This window comes from Scyliorhinus torazame, chromosome 4 (assembly GCF_047496885.1).
Source record: "Scyliorhinus torazame isolate Kashiwa2021f chromosome 4, sScyTor2.1, whole genome shotgun sequence".
Lineage (NCBI taxonomy): Eukaryota > Metazoa > Chordata > Chondrichthyes > Carcharhiniformes > Scyliorhinidae > Scyliorhinus > Scyliorhinus torazame.
This window is the reverse complement of record NC_092710.1, coordinates 56,001,610-56,017,299: the sequence shown is the minus strand read 5'-3', so window position 1 is coordinate 56,017,299 and position 15,690 is coordinate 56,001,610. Positions and strand designations below refer to the sequence as shown.

Genomic DNA, 15,690 nt, shown 5'->3' with positions numbered 1-15,690 from the left:
GAGCAGATGCTGTTCGGTGATTTGACGAGGAAGGCATTTTTTTATTCGGTAGTAGCAGGCAGACACACATAATACAATTCTCAACATTATTGAGATCGCAATAAATATTCTTTCATTCAGAACCTGACGAAATCCAAACCCGAGATGAGCCAATAGCTTTGTTAAGGTTGCTATAAGAAAGTTTTGATAGCACCGCTTTGCTGAATTAGGAAATGCCATTTGATTTGATTTAAAATCGCAATTTGCTGTTGGACTCTGTGCATTTTCTTTCATTATTTGTTGACAGGGCGATAATGCACCGACAGAAATCAAAATACAAACTGGAGTTAGTGCTGGATTCTGAAAATGCAGGTCTTATCCTCAGGGTCCAGAAACATATGTGTTCAAGCAAATCCATTAAAGTTCAACACACAAAAACAGAAACTTCAGGGAAAACTCAGCCGGTCTGGCATCATCAGTGGAGAGAGAAACGGAGTTAACGTTTCCACTCCGCATCAACTAAAGAGAGGATTTTACATTTATTATCAAATATCAGTTCGATACTCCCCTCGCTTCAGATCAAAAATGCCCAAATGTCACAAAAATATTCTGAACATTCTTCTAAATCCACGAACCAGTTCACATTCAGATGCAGAAATACTCCCTCCCACCTCCCTCGCTGCTGCCTGCCGATGGAAATGACCCGCCAGCAATCCAATGGCTTTCTCACCATATTCACAGCCAATCCCTTGCGGGCCTCCATTGCTGAACCGCCCTCCCTTTCGATAGAAGATCAAACTTCACCGGCAACTCCTTCCTCCTCACTACATGTCCCTCTTCCGTGTGCATCAGATATATTCCATCGCCCGCCAACATCTCCCCGATCAACGCTGCCCTCCCTCCCGCGCCTCGCTACCTACCTTTGCCTTGAATGAAATTACCTCCCCTCACTCCCGCCTTCCATACCTTGCAAACCACGGACGGCGAGACGTTCCCATTTTGGTTCATTTCCACATACTCCTCAATCACTTTCCCCATCTTAATGCAAAAAATCGGGTCTGCCATCAAACCCACAATGGCAAGTCATTGTGAACAATAAAGAAGAAGCCTGAGTTCAATGGAAGGTAGGTGGAGTTTGAAACTATGGTTATTTGAATTGCACCCACGGACGTCTTTCGAGTCACAAAGCAACGTTCGCGACTTGAGAGTCCTCATTTGATCGCCCTAAGGTTAAATTGGCAATGCTCGGTAACAGAACCCGGATCCAGTGCTTGGGAGACAGCCAATATTCCTGACTGACGGGTGAGTGAGGATTATTTCTCTCCATGCTGGTCTTGACTTGTTCCCTCTTAATTTCTAGTATTTATTCAACCATCTACAATATATTTGCGATATACACTATCCAAAAAGCATTCACATTGTCTTAGTTTGGAGATAGCCATGATTTGGAGATGCCGGTGCTGGACTGTGGTGAGCACAGTAAGATGTCTTACAACACCAGGTTAACGTCCAACAGGTTTGTTTCGAAACACTAGCTTTTCTACATTCACCATAGCCAATCCCTGGACAAAATTGAAAATTGGAATTGTTGCTCGCATGATTCAGGCATTTTACTTCTCCCCTCCCTGGTCAATAACGCTTGCCCATGGCCTAACTCTTCATCAGCAAGCTGTCTTTACATCTCCGTTCACTAATTAATAGCATATGTTCCATTGTCAAATTCTTATCCATAAAGCGCTGTGTACTTTTCCAATCACTGAATAATAACACATGTTGATCTGTGTCCCGACTTTTCAAATAGAGCGCACTCTGTTGGGAAAAACAACTCGTCTTTTTGCAAAGTGTGGGATACCATTTCGCATCAGACACCATTCGTTCCAAAGAACGTGGTGAAACCTGAACCTGAAAGAGGAAAAGAACATACGTAATCGGCAGGGTTCGAACCTGCGCGGGGAGACCCCAATGGATTTCTACTCCATCGCCTTAACCACTCGGCCACGACTACATGATCGCAAAAGATGCTTCGGTGATTTGACGCGGAAGGTATTTTTTTATTCGGGAGGAGCAGGCAGACACACATAATACAATTATGAACATTATTGTGTTAATAATAAGTATTCTTTCATTCAGAACCTGACGAAATCCAAACGCGAAATGAGCCAATTGCTTTGTTAAGGTTGCTATCGGAAAGGTTTGATAGCACCACTTTGTTGAATGAGGAAATGCCATTTGATTTGATTTAAATTCGCAATTTGCTGTTGGACTCTGTGCATTTTCTTTCTGTATTTGATGACAGGGCGATAATGCACCGACAGAAATCACAATACAACTGGAGTTACTGCTGGATTCTGAAAATGCAGGAATTATCCTCAGGGTCCAGAAACATATGGGTTAAAGCAAACCCATTAAAATTCAACACACAAAAACAGAAACTTCAGGGAAAACTCAGCCGGTCTGGCATCATCAGTGGAGAGAGAAACGGAGTTAACGTTTCCACTTCGCATCAACTAAAGAGAGGATTTTACATTTATTATCAAATATAAGTTCGATACTCCCCTCGCTTCAAATCCAAAGTGCCCAAATGCCACAAAAATATTCTCAACATTCTTCTAAATGCACGAACCAGTTCACATTCAGATGCAGAAATACTCCCTCCCACCTCCCTCGCTGCTGCCTGCCGATGGAAATGACCCGTCAGCAATCCAATGGCTTGCTGACCATACTCATAGCCAATCCCTTGCGGGCCTCCATTGCTGAACCGCCCTCCCTTTCGATAGAAGATCAAACTTCACCTGCAACTCCTTCCTCCTCACTACATGTCCCGCTTCCGTGTGCATCAGATATATTCCACGCCCGCCAACATTTCCCCGATCCACGCTGCCCTTCTTAACGCGCCTTGCTAACCACCTTTGTCTTGAATGATATGACCTCCCCCCTCACTACCGCCTTCCATAACTTCCAAACCACGGACGGCGAGACGTTCCCATTTTGGTTCATTTCCACATACTCCTCAATCACTTTCTCCTCTTAATGCAAAAAATCGGGTCGGCCATCAAACCCACAATGACAAGTAATTGTTAACAATAAAGAAGAAACCTGAGTGCAATGGAGGGTAGATGGAGTTTGAAACTATGGTTATTTGAATTGCACCCGCGGACGTCTTTACAGTCACAAAGCAAGTTCGCGACTTGAGAGTTCTCATTTGATCGCCACAAGGCTAAATTGGCAATGCTAGGTAAGCGACCCCGGATCTAGTGCTTGGGAGACAGCCAACATTCCTGACTGACGGGTGAGTGAGGATTATTTATCTCCATGCTGGTCTTGACTTGTTCCCTCTTAGTTTCTAGTATTTATTCAACCATCTACAATCAATTTGCGATACACATTATCCAAAAAGCATTCACATTGTCTTAGTTTGGAGATAGCCATGATTTAGAGATGCCGGTGTTGGACTGTGGTGAGCACAGTACGATGTCTTACAACACCAGGTCAACGTCCAACAGGTTTGTTTCGAAACACGAGCTTTTCTGCATTCACCATCGCCAATCCCTGGACAAAATTGAAAATTGGAATTGTTGCTCGCATGATTCAGGCTTTTACTTCTCCCCTCCCTAGTCAATAACGCTTGCCCATGGCCGACCTCTTCATCAGCAAGCTGAATGTACATCTCCGTTCACTAATTAATGGCATATGTTCCATTGTATAATTCTTATCCAGAAAGCGTTGTGAACTTTTCCAATCACTGAATAATAACACATGTCGAACTGTGTCCCGACTTTTGAAATAGAGCGCACTCTGTTGGGAAAAACAACTCGTCTTTTTGCAAAGTGTGGGATACCATTTCGCATCAGACACCATTCCTTCCAAAGAACGTGGTGAAACTTGAACCTGAATGAGAAAAAGAACATACGTAGTGGGCAGGGTTCGAACCTGCGCGTGGAAACCCCAATGGATTTCTAGTCCATCGCCTTAACCACTCGGCCACGACTACACGAGAGCAGATGCTGTTCGGTGATTTGACTCGGAAGGTATTTTTTTATTCGGTCGGAGCAGGCAGACACACATAATACAATTCTCAACATTATTGAGTTCGCAATAAATATTCTTTCATTCAGAACCTGACGAAATCCAAACCCGAGATGAGCCAATAGCTTTGTTAAGGTTGCTATAGGAAAGTTTTGATAGCACCGCTTTGTTGAATTAGGAAATGCCATTTGATTTGATTTAAAATCGCAATTTGCTGTTGGACTCTGTGCATTTTCTTTCATTATTTGTTGACAGGGCGATAATGCACCGACAGAAATCAAAATACAAACTGGAGTTAGTGCTGGATTCTGAAAATGCAGGTATTATCCTGAGGGTCCAGAAACATATGTGTTAAACCAAATCCATTAAATTTCAACACACAAAAACAGAAACTTCAGGGGAAACTCAGCCGGTCTGGCATCATCAGTGGAGAGAGAAACGGAGTTAACGTTTCCACTCCGCATCAACTAAAGAGAGGATTTTACATTTATTATCAAATATCAGTTCGATACTCCCCTCGCTTCAGATCCAAAATGCCCAAATGTCACAAAAATTTTCTGAACATTCTTCTAAATCCACAAACCAGTTCACATTCAGATGCAGAAATACTCCTTCCCACCTCCCTCGCTGCTGCCTGCCGATGGAAATGACCCGCCAGCAATCCAATGGCTTTCTCACCATATTCATAGCCAATCCCTTGCGGGCCTCCATTGCTGAACCGCCCTCCCTTTCGATCGAAGATCAAACTTCACCGGCAACTCCTTCCTCCTCACTACATGTCCCTCTTCCGTGTGCATCAGATATATTCCATCGCCCGCCAACATCTCCCCGATCAACGCTGCCCTCGCTCCCGCGCCTCGCTACCGACCTTTGCTTGAATGAAATTACCTCCCCTCACTCCCGCCTTTATACCTTGCAAACCACGGACGGCGAGACGTTCCCATTTTGGTTCATTTCCACATACTCCTCAATCACTTTCCCCATCTTAATGCAAAAAATCGGGTCTGCCATCAAACCCACAATGGCAAGTCATTGTTAACAATAAAGAAGAAGCCTGAGTTCAATGGAAGGTAGGTGGAGTTTGAAACTATTGTTATTTGAATTGCTCCCACGGACGTCTTTACAGTCACAAAGCAAGTTCGCGACTTGAGAGTCCTCATTTGATCGCCACAAGGTTAAATTGGCAATGCTCGGTAAGCGACCCCGCATCTAGTGCTTGGGAGACAGCCAACATTCCTGACTGACGGGTGAATGAGGATTATTTCTCTCCATGCTGGTCTTGACTTGTTCCCTCTTAGTTTCTAGTATTTATTCAACCATCTACAATATATTTGCGATATACACTATCCAAGAAGCATTCACATTGTCTCAGTTTTGAGATAGCCATGATTTGGAGATGCCGGTGTTGGACTGTGGTGCGCACAGTACGATGTCTTACAACACCAGGTGAACGTCCAACAGGTATGTTTCCAAACACTAGCTTTTCTGCATTCACCATAGCCAATCCCTGGACAAAATCGAAAATTGGAATTGTTGCTCGCATGATTCAGGCATTTTACTTCTCCCCTCCCTGGTCAATAACGCTTGCCCATGGCCTAAGTCTTCATCAGAAAGCTGAATGTACATCTCCGTTCACTAATTAATAGCATATGTTCCATTGTAAAATTCTTATCCAGATAGCGCTGTGTACGTTTCCAATCACTGAATAATAACACATGTTGAACTGTGTCCCGACTTTTCAAATAGAGCGCACTCTGTTCGGAAAAACAACTCGTCTTTTTGCAAAGTGTGGGACACCATTTCGCATCAGACACCATTCGTTCCAAAAAACATGGTGACACTTGAACCTGAATGCGAAAAAGAGCATACGTAGACGGCTGGGTTCGAACCTGTGCGGGGACACCCGAATGGAGTTCTAGTCCATCGCCTTAACCACTCGGCCACGACTACATGAGCGCAAAAGCTGCTTCGGTGATTTGACGCGGAAGGTATTTTTTTATTCGTTCGGAGCAGGCAGACACACATAATACAATTCTGAACATTATTGTGTTCATAATAAGTATTCTTTCATTCAGAACCTGACGAAATCCAAACCCGAGATGAGCCAATAGCTTTGTTAAGGTTGCTATATGAAAGTTTTGATAGCACGTCTTTGTTGAATTAGGAAATGCCATTTGATTTGATTTAAATTCGCAATTTGCTGTTGGACTCTGTGCATTTTCTTTCTGTATTTGTTGACAGGGCGATAATGCACCGACAGAAATCACAATACAAACTGGAGTTAGTGCTGGATTCTGAAAATGCAGGAATTATCCTCAGGGTCCAGAAACATATGGGTTAAAGCAAATCCATTAAATTTCAACACACAAAAACAGAAACTTCAGGGAAAACTCAGCCGGTCTGGCATCATCAGTGGAGAGAGAAACGGAGTTAACGTTTCCACTTCGCATCAACTAAAGAGAGGATTTTACATTTTTATCAAATATCAGTTCGATACTCCCCTCGCTTCAGATCCAAAATGCCCAAATGTCACAAAAATATTCTTCTAAATCCACGAACCAGTTCACATTCAGATGCAGAAATACTCCCTCCCACCTCCCTCGCTGCTGCCTGCCGATGGAAATGACCCGTCAGCAATCCAATGGCTTGCTCACCATACTCATAGCCAATCCGTTGCGGGCCTCCATTGCTGAACCGCCCTCCCTTTCGATAGAAGATCAAACTTCACCTGCAACTCCTTCCTCCTCACTACATGTCCCGCTTCCGTGTGCATCAGATATATTCCATCGCCCGCCAACATTTCCCTGATCCACGCTGCCCTTCCTAACGCGCCTCGCTAACCACCTTTGTCTTGAATGCTATGACCTCCCCCCTCACTACCGCCTTCCATAACTTCCAAACCACGGACGGCGAGACGTTCCCATTTTGGTTCATTTCCACATACTCCTCAATCACTTTCTCCTCTTAATGCAAAAAATCGGGTCTGCCATCAAACCCACAATGGCAAGTAATTGTTAACAATAAAGAAGAAACCTGAGTGCAATGGAGGGTAGATGGAGTTTGAAACTATGGTTATTTGAATTGTAACCGCGGACGTCTTTACAGTCACAAAGCAAGTTCGCGACTTGAGAGTCCTCATTTGATCGCCACAAGGTTAAATTGGCAATGCTCGGTAAGCGACCCCGCATCTAGTGCTTGGGAGACAGCCAACATTCCTGACTGACGGGTGAGTGAGGATTATTTCTCTCCATGCTGGTCTTGACTTGTTCCCTCTTAGTTTCTAGTATTTATTCAACCATCTACAATCAATTTGCGATATACACTATCCAAAAAGCATTCGCATTGTCTTAGTTTGGAGATAGCCATGATTTAGAGATGCCGGTGTTGGACTGTGGTGAGCACAGTAAGATGTCTTACAACACCAGGTTAACGTCCAACAGGTATGTTTCGAAACACTAGCTTTTCTGCATTCACCATAGCCAATCCCTGGACAAAATCGAAAATTGGAATTGTTGCTCGCATGATTCAGGCATTTTACTTCTCCCCTCCCTGGTCAACAACGCTTGCCCATGGCCTAAGTCTTCATCAGCAAGCTGAATGTACATCTCCGTTCACTAATTAATAGCATATGTTCCATTGTCAAATTCTTATCCAGAAAGCGCTGTGTACTTTTCCAATCACTGAATAATAACACATGTTGAACTGTGTCCCGACTTTTCAAATACAGCGCACTCTGTTGGGAAAAACAACTCGTCTTTTTGCAAAGTGTGGGATACCATTTCGCATCAGACACCATTCGTTCCAAAGAACATGTTGAAACTTGAACCTGAATGAGCAAAAGAACAGACGTAGTCGGCAGGGTTCGAACCTCCGCGGGGACACCCCAATGGAATTCTAGTCCATCGCCTTAACCACTCGGCCACGACTACACGTGCTCAAAGGCTGCTTCGGTGTCATTTGACGCGGAAGGTATTTTTTTATTCGGGAGGAGTAGGCAGAAACACATCATTCAATTCTGAACATTATTGAGTTCACAATAAATATTCTTTCATTCAGAACCTGACGGAATCCAAACCCGAGATGAGCCAATAGCTTTGTTAAGGTTGCTATAGGAAAGCTTTGATAGCACCACTTTGTTGAATTAGGAAATGTCATTTGATTTGATTTAAATTCGCAATTTGCTGTTGGACTCGGTGCATTTTCTTTCTGTATTTTTTGACAGGGCGATAATGCACCGAAAGAAATCACAATACAAACTGGAGTTAGTGCTGGATTCTGAAAATGCAGGAATTATCCTCAGGGTCCAGAAACATAAGGGTTAAAGCAAATCCATTAAATTTCAACACACAAAAAACAGAAACTTCAGGGAAAACTCAGCCGGTCTGGCATCATCAGTGGAGAGAGAAACGGAGTTAACGTTTCCACTTCGCATCAACTAAAGAGAGGATTTTACATTTATCATCAAATATCAGTTCGATACTCCCCTCGCTTCAGATCCAAAATGCCCAAATGTCACAAAAATATTCTGAACATTCTTCTAAATCCACGAACCAGTTCACATTCAGATGCAGAAATACTCCCTCCCACCTCCCTCGCTGCTGCCTGCCGATGGAAATGACCCGTCAGCAATCCAATGGCTTGCTCACCATACTCATAGCCAATCCCTTGCGCCCTCCATTGCTGAACCGCCCTCCCTTTCGATAGAAGATCAAACTTCACCTGCAACTCCTTCCTCCTCACTACATGTCCCGCTTCCGTGTGCATCAGATATATTCCACGCCCGCCAACATCTCCCCGATCAACGCTGCCCTCCATCCCGCGCCTCGCTACCTACCTTTGTCTTGAATGAAATGACCTCCCCTCACTCCCGCCTTCCATACCTTCCAAACCACGGACGGCGAGACGTTCCCATTTTGGTTCATTTCCAAATACTCCTCAATCACTTTACCCGTCTTAATGCAAAAAATCGGGTCTGCCATCAAACCCACAATGGCAAGTCATTGTTAACAATAAAGAAGAAGCCTGAGTTCAATGGAAGGTAGGTGGAGTTTGAAACTATGGTTATTTGAATTGCACCCACGGACGTCTTTAGAGTCACAAAGCAACGTTCGCGACTTGAGAGTTCTCATTTGATCGCCACAAGGTTAAATTGGCAATGCTCGGTAACAGAACCCGGATCCAGTGCTTGGGAGACAGCCAATATTCATGACTGATGGGTGAGTGAGGATTATTTCTCTCCATGCTGGTCTTGACTTGTTCCCTCCTAATTTCTAGTATTTATTCAACCACCTACAATATATTTGCGATATACACTATCCAAAAAGCATTCGCATTGTCTTAGTTTGGAGATCGCCATGATTTGGAGATGCCGGTGTTGGACTGTGGTGAGCACAGTAAGATGTCTTACAACGCCAGGTTAACGTCCAACAGGTTTGTTTCGAAACAGTAGCCTTTCTACATTCACCATAGCCAATCCCTGGACAAAATTGAAAATTGGAATTGTTGTTCGCATGATTCAGGCATTTTACTTCTCCCCTCCCTGGTCAATAACGCTTGCCCATGGCCTAAGTCTTCATCAGCAAGCTGAATGTACATCTCCGTTCACTAATTAATAGCATATGTTCCATTGTCAAATTCTTATCCAGAAAGCGATGTGTACTCTTCCAATCACTGAATAATAACACATGTTGAACTGTGTCCCGACTTTTCAAATACAGCGCACTCTGTTGGGAAAAACAACTCGTCTTTTTGCAAAGTGTGGGATACCATTTCGCATCAGATACCATTCGTTGCAAAGAACGTGGTGAAACTTGAACCTGAATGAGAAAATGAACATACGTAGTCTGCAGGTTTCGAACCTGCGCGGGGAAACCCCAATGGATTTCTAGTCCAACGCCTTAACCACTCGGCCACGACTACACGAGCGCCAAAGCTGTTTCGGTGATTTGACGCGGAAGGTATTTTTTTATTCGGGAGGAGCAGGCAGACACACATCATACAATTCTGAACATTATTCAGTTAATAATAAATATTCTTCATTCAGAACCTGACGAAATCCAAACCCGAGATGAGCCAATAGCTTTGTTAAGGTTGCTATAGGAAAGCTTTGATAGCACCACTTTGTTGAATTAGGAAATGTCATTTGATTTGATTTAAATTCGCAACTTGCTGTTGGACTCTGTGCATTTTCTTTCTGTATTTGTTGACAGGGCGATAATGCACCGACAGAAATCACAATACAAACTGGAGTTAGTGCTGGATTCTGAAAATGCAGGAATTATCCTCAGGGTCCAGAAACATCTGGGTTAAAGCAAATCAATTAAATTTCAACACACAAAAACAGAGACTTCAGGGAAAACGCAGCCGGTCTGGCATCACCAGTGGAGAGAGAAATGCAGTTAACGTTTCCACTCCGCATCAACTAAAGAGAGGATTTTACATTTATTATCAAATATCAGTTCGATACTCCCCTCGCTTCAGATCCAAAATGCGCAAATGTCACAAAAATATTCTGAACATTCTTCTAAATCCACGAACCAGTTCACATTCAGATGCAGAAATACTCCCTCCCACCTCCCTCGATGCTGCCTGCCGATGGAAATGACCCGCCAGCAATCCAATGGCTTTCTCACCATATTCATAGCCAATCCCTTGCGGGCCTCCATTGCTGAACCGCCCTCTCTTCCGATAGAAGATCAAACTTCACCGGCATCTCCTTCCTCCTCACTACATGTCCCTCTTCCGTGTGCATCAGATATATTCCATCGCCCGCCAACATCTCCCCGATCAACGCTGCTCTCCATCCCGCGCCTCGCTACCTACCTTTGTCTTGAATGAAATGACCTCCCCTCACTACCGCCTTCCATACCTTCCAAACCACGGACGGCGAGACGTTCCCATTTTGGTTCATTTCCACATACTCCTCAATCACTTTCCCCATCTTAATGCAGAAAATCGGGTCTGCCATCAAACCCGCAATGGCAAGTCATTGTGAACAATAAAGAAGAAGCCTGAGTTCAATGGAAGGTAGGTGGAGTTTGAAACTATGGTTATTTGAATTGCACCCGCGGACGTCTTTTGAGTCACAAAGCAACGTTCGCGACTTGAGAGTCCTCATTTGATCGCCCTAAGGTTAAATTGGCAATGCTCGGTAACAGAACCCGGATCCAGTGCTTGGGAGACAGCCAATATTCCTGACTGACGGTGAGTGAGGATTATTTCTCTCCATGCTGGTCTTGACTTGTTCCCTCTTAATTTCTAGTATTTATTCAACCATCTACAATCAATTTGCGATATACACTATCCAAAAAGCATTCGCATTGTCTTAGCTTGGAGATAGCCATGATTTAGAGATGCCGGTGTTGGACTGTGGTGAGCACAGTACGATGTGTTACAACACCAGGTTAACGTCCAACAGGTATGTTTCGAAACACTAGCTTTTCTGCATTCACCATAGCCAAAAGTGAAAATTGGAATTGTTGCTCGCATGATCCAGGCATTTTACTTCTCCCCTCCCTGGTCAACAGCGTTTCCCCATGGCCAAAGTCTGCATCAGCAAGCTGAATGTACATCTCCGTTCGCTCATTAATAGCATGTGTTCCATTGTAAAATTCTTATCCAAATAGCGCTGTGTACTTTTCCAATGACTGAATAATAACACACGTTGAACTGTGTCCCGACTTTTCAAATAGAGCGCACTCTGTTGGGAAAAACAACTCTTCTTTTTGCAAAGTGCGGGATACCATTTCGTATCAGACACCATTCGTTCCAAAGAACGTGGTGAAACTTGAACCTGAATGAGAAAAAGAACATACGTAATCGGCAGGGTTCGAACCTGCGCGGGAAGACCGCGATGGATTTTTATTCCATCGCCTTAACCACTCGGCCACGACTAGATAAGCGCGAAAGCTGCTTCGGTGATTTGACGCGGAAGGTATTTTTTTATTCGGTCGGAGCAGGCAGACACACATAATACAATTCTGAACATTATTGTGTTCATAATAAGTATTCTTTCATTCAGAACCTGACGAAATCCAAACCCGAGATGAGCCAATAGCTTTGTTAAGGTTGCTATCGGAAAGTTTTGAGAGCACCGCTTTGTTGAATTAGGAAATGCCATTTGATTTGATTTAAATTCGCAATTTGCTGTTGGACTCTGTGCATTTTCTTTCTGTATTTGTTGACAGGGTGATAATGCACCGACAGAAATCACAATACAAACTGGAGTTAGTGCTGGATTCTGAAAATGCAGGAATTATCCTCAGGGTCCAGAAACATCTGGGTTAAAGCAAATCCATTAAATTTCAACACACAAAAACAGAAACTTCAGGGAAAACTCAGCCGGTCTGGCATCATCAGTGGACAGAGAAACGGAGTTAACGTTTCCACTCCGCATCAACTAAAGAGAGGATTTTACATTTATTATCAAATATCAGTTCGATATTCCCCTCGCTTCAGATCCAGATGCCCAAATGTCACAAAAATAGTCTGAACATTCTTCTAAATCCACGAAGCAGTTCACATTCAGATGCAGAAATACTCCCTCCCACCTCCCTCGCTGCTGCCTGCCGATGGAAATGAACCGTCAGCAATCCAATGGCTTGCTCACCATACTCATAGCCAATCCCTTTCGGGCCTCCATTGCTGAACCGCCCTCCCTTTCGATAGAAGATCAAACTTCACCTGCAACTCCTTCCTCCTCACTGCATGTCCCGCTTCCGTGTGCATCAGATATATTCCATCGCCCGCCAACATTTCCCCGATCCACGCTGCCCTTCCTAACGCGCCTCGCTAACCACCTTTGTCTTGAATGATATGACCTCCCACCCTCACTACCGCCTTCCATACCTTCCAAACCACGGACGGCGAGACGTTCCCATTTTGGTTCATTTCCACATACTCCTCAATCACTTTCTCCTCTTAATGCAAAAAATCGGGTCTGCCATCAAACCCACAATGGCAAGTAATTGTTAACAATAAAGAAGAAACCTGAGTGCAATGGAGGGTAGATGGAGTCTGAAACTATGGTTATTTGAATTGCAACCGCGGACGTCTTTACAGTCACAAAGCAAGTCGCGACTTGAGAGTCCTCATTTGATCGCCACAAGGTTAAATTGGCAATGCTCGGTAAGCGACCCCGGATCTAGTGCTTGGGAGACAGCCAACATTCCTGACTGACGGGTGAGTGAGGATTATTTCTCTCCATGCTGGTCTTGACTTGTTCCCTCTTAGTTTCTAGTATTTATTCAACCATCTACAATCAATTTGCGATATACACTATCCAAAAAGCATTCGCATTGTCTTAGTTTGGAGATAGCCATGATTTAGAGATGCCGGTGTTGGACTGTGGTGAGCACAGTACGATGCCTTACAACACCAGGTTAACGTCCAACAGGTATGTTTCGAAAGACTAGCTTTTCTGCATTCACCATAGCCAATCCCTGGACAAAATCGAAAATTGGAATTGTTGCTCGCATGATTCAGGCATTTTACTTCTCCCCTCCCTGGTCAACAACGCTTGCCCATGGCCTAAGTCTTCATCAGAAACCTGAATGTACATCTCCGTTCACTAATTAATAGCATATGTTCCATTGTAAAATTCTTATCCAGATAGCGCTGTGTACTTTTCCAATCACTGAATAATAACACATGTTGAACTGTGTCCCGACTTTTCAAATCGAGCGCACTCTGTTGGGAAAAACAACTCGTCTTTTTGCAAAGTGTGGGATACCATTTCGCATCAGACACCATTGGTTCCAAAGAACATGGTGAAACATGAACCTGAATGCGAAAAAGAACATACGTTGTCGGCAGGGTTCGAACCCGCGCGGGGAGACCCCAATGGATTTCTAGTCGATCGTCTTAACCGTCATTTGACGCGGTAGGTATTTTTTTATTCGGTAGGAGTAGGCAGAAACACATCATTCAATTCTGAACATTATTGAGTTCACAATAAATATTCTTTCATTCAGATCCTGACGAAATCCAAACCCGAGATGAGCCAATAGCTTTGTTAAGGTTGCTATAGGAAAGCTTTGATAGCACCACTTTGTTGAATTAGGAAATGTCATTTGATTTCATTTAAATTCGCAATTTGCTGTTCGGCTCTGTGCATTTTCTTTCTGTATTTGTTGACAGGGCGAGAATGCACCGACAGAAATCACAATACAAACTGGAGTTAGTGCTGGATTCTGAAAATACAGGAATTATCCTCAGGGTCCAGAAACATCTGGGTTAAAGCAAATCCATAAAATTTCAACACACAAAAACAGAAACTTCAGGGAAAACGCAGCCGGTCTGGCATCACCAGTGGAGAGAGAAATGCAGTTAACGTTTCCACACCGCATCAACTAAAGAGTGGATTTTACATTTATTATCAAATATCAGTTCGATACTCCCCTCGCTTCAGATCCAAAATGCGCAAATGTCACAAAAATATTCTGAACATTCTTCTAAATCCACGAACCAGTTCACATTCAGATGCAGAAATACTCCCTCCCACCTCCCTCGATGCTGCCTGCCGATGGAAATGACCCGCCAGCAATCCAATGGCTTTCTCACCATATTCATAGCCAATCCCTTGCGGGCCTCCATTGCTGAACCGCCCTCTCTTCCGATAGAAGATCAAACTTCACCGGCATCTCCTTCCGCCTCACTACATGTCCCTCTTCCGTGTGCATCAGATATATTCCATCGCCCGCCAACATCTCCCCGATCAACGCTGCCCTCCCTCCCGCGCCTCGCTACCTACCTTTGTCTTGAATGAAATGACCTCCCCCCCTCACTACCGCCTTCCATACCTTCCAAACCACGGACGGCGAGACGTTCCCATTTTGGTTCATTTCCACATACTCCTCAATCACTTTCCCCATCTTAATGCAAAAAATCGGGTCTGCCATCAAACCCACAATGGCAAGTCATTGTTAACAATAAAGAAGAAGCCTGAGTTCAATGGAAGGGAGGTGGAGTTTGAAACTATGGTTATTTGAATTGCACCCACGGACGTCTTTAGAGTCACAAAGCAATGTTCGCGACTTGAGAGTTCTCATTTGATCGCCCTAAGGTTAAATTGGCAATGCTCGGTAACAGAACCCGGATCCAGTGCTTGGGAGACAGCCAATATTCCTGACTGACGGGTGAGTGAGGATTATTTCTCTCCATGCTGGTCTTGACTTGTTCCCTCTTAATTTCTAGTATTTATTCAAGCACCTACAATATATTTGCGATATACACTATCCAAAAAGCATTCACATTGTCTTAGTTTGGAGATAGCCATGATTTAGAGTTGCCGGTGTTGGACTGTGGTGAGCACAGTAAGATGTCTTACAACACCAGGTTAACGTCCAACAGGTTTATTTCGAAACACTTGCCTTTCTACATTCACCATAGCCAATCCCTGGACAAAATTGAAAATTGGAATTGTTGTTCGCATGATTCAGGCATTTTACTTCTCCCCTCCCTGGTCAACAACGCTTGCCCATGGCCTAAGTCTTCATCAGCAAGCTGAATGCACATCTCCGTTCGCTCATTAATAGCATATGTTCCATTGTAAAATTCTTATCCAGATAGCGCTGTGTACTTTTCCAATGACTGAATAATAACACACGTTGAACTGTGTCCCGACTTTTCAAATAGAGCGCACTCTGTTGGGAAAAACAACTCTTCTTTTTGCAAAGTGCGGGATAC

At 43.9% G+C, this 15,690-nt stretch overlaps 6 non-coding genes across 6 annotated transcripts; all 6 read right to left on the bottom strand.

The window, feature by feature from the left end:
* Nucleotides 1–1,902: 1,902 nt before the first annotated feature.
* Nucleotides 1,903–1,984, bottom strand: trnas-aga (transfer RNA serine (anticodon AGA)). Its single transcript has one exon. It is a non-coding gene; the product is annotated as a tRNA-Ser (tRNA).
* Nucleotides 1,985–3,888: 1,904 nt separating this feature from the next.
* trnas-aga (transfer RNA serine (anticodon AGA)) lies at nucleotides 3,889–3,970 on the bottom strand. The gene has a single exon. It is a non-coding gene; the product is annotated as a tRNA-Ser (tRNA).
* A 1,903-nt stretch (nucleotides 3,971–5,873) lies between these two features.
* trnas-aga (transfer RNA serine (anticodon AGA)) lies at nucleotides 5,874–5,955 on the bottom strand. Its single transcript has one exon. It is a non-coding gene; the product is annotated as a tRNA-Ser (tRNA).
* A 1,897-nt stretch (nucleotides 5,956–7,852) lies between these two features.
* trnas-aga (transfer RNA serine (anticodon AGA)) lies at nucleotides 7,853–7,934 on the bottom strand. Its single transcript has one exon. It is a non-coding gene; the product is annotated as a tRNA-Ser (tRNA).
* Nucleotides 7,935–9,842: 1,908 nt separating this feature from the next.
* On the bottom strand, nucleotides 9,843–9,924 carry trnas-aga (transfer RNA serine (anticodon AGA)). The gene has a single exon. It is a non-coding gene; the product is annotated as a tRNA-Ser (tRNA).
* Nucleotides 9,925–11,818: 1,894 nt separating this feature from the next.
* Nucleotides 11,819–11,900, bottom strand: trnaf-aaa (transfer RNA phenylalanine (anticodon AAA)). Its single transcript has one exon. It is a non-coding gene; the product is annotated as a tRNA-Phe (tRNA).
* Nucleotides 11,901–15,690: the final 3,790 nt, after the last annotated feature.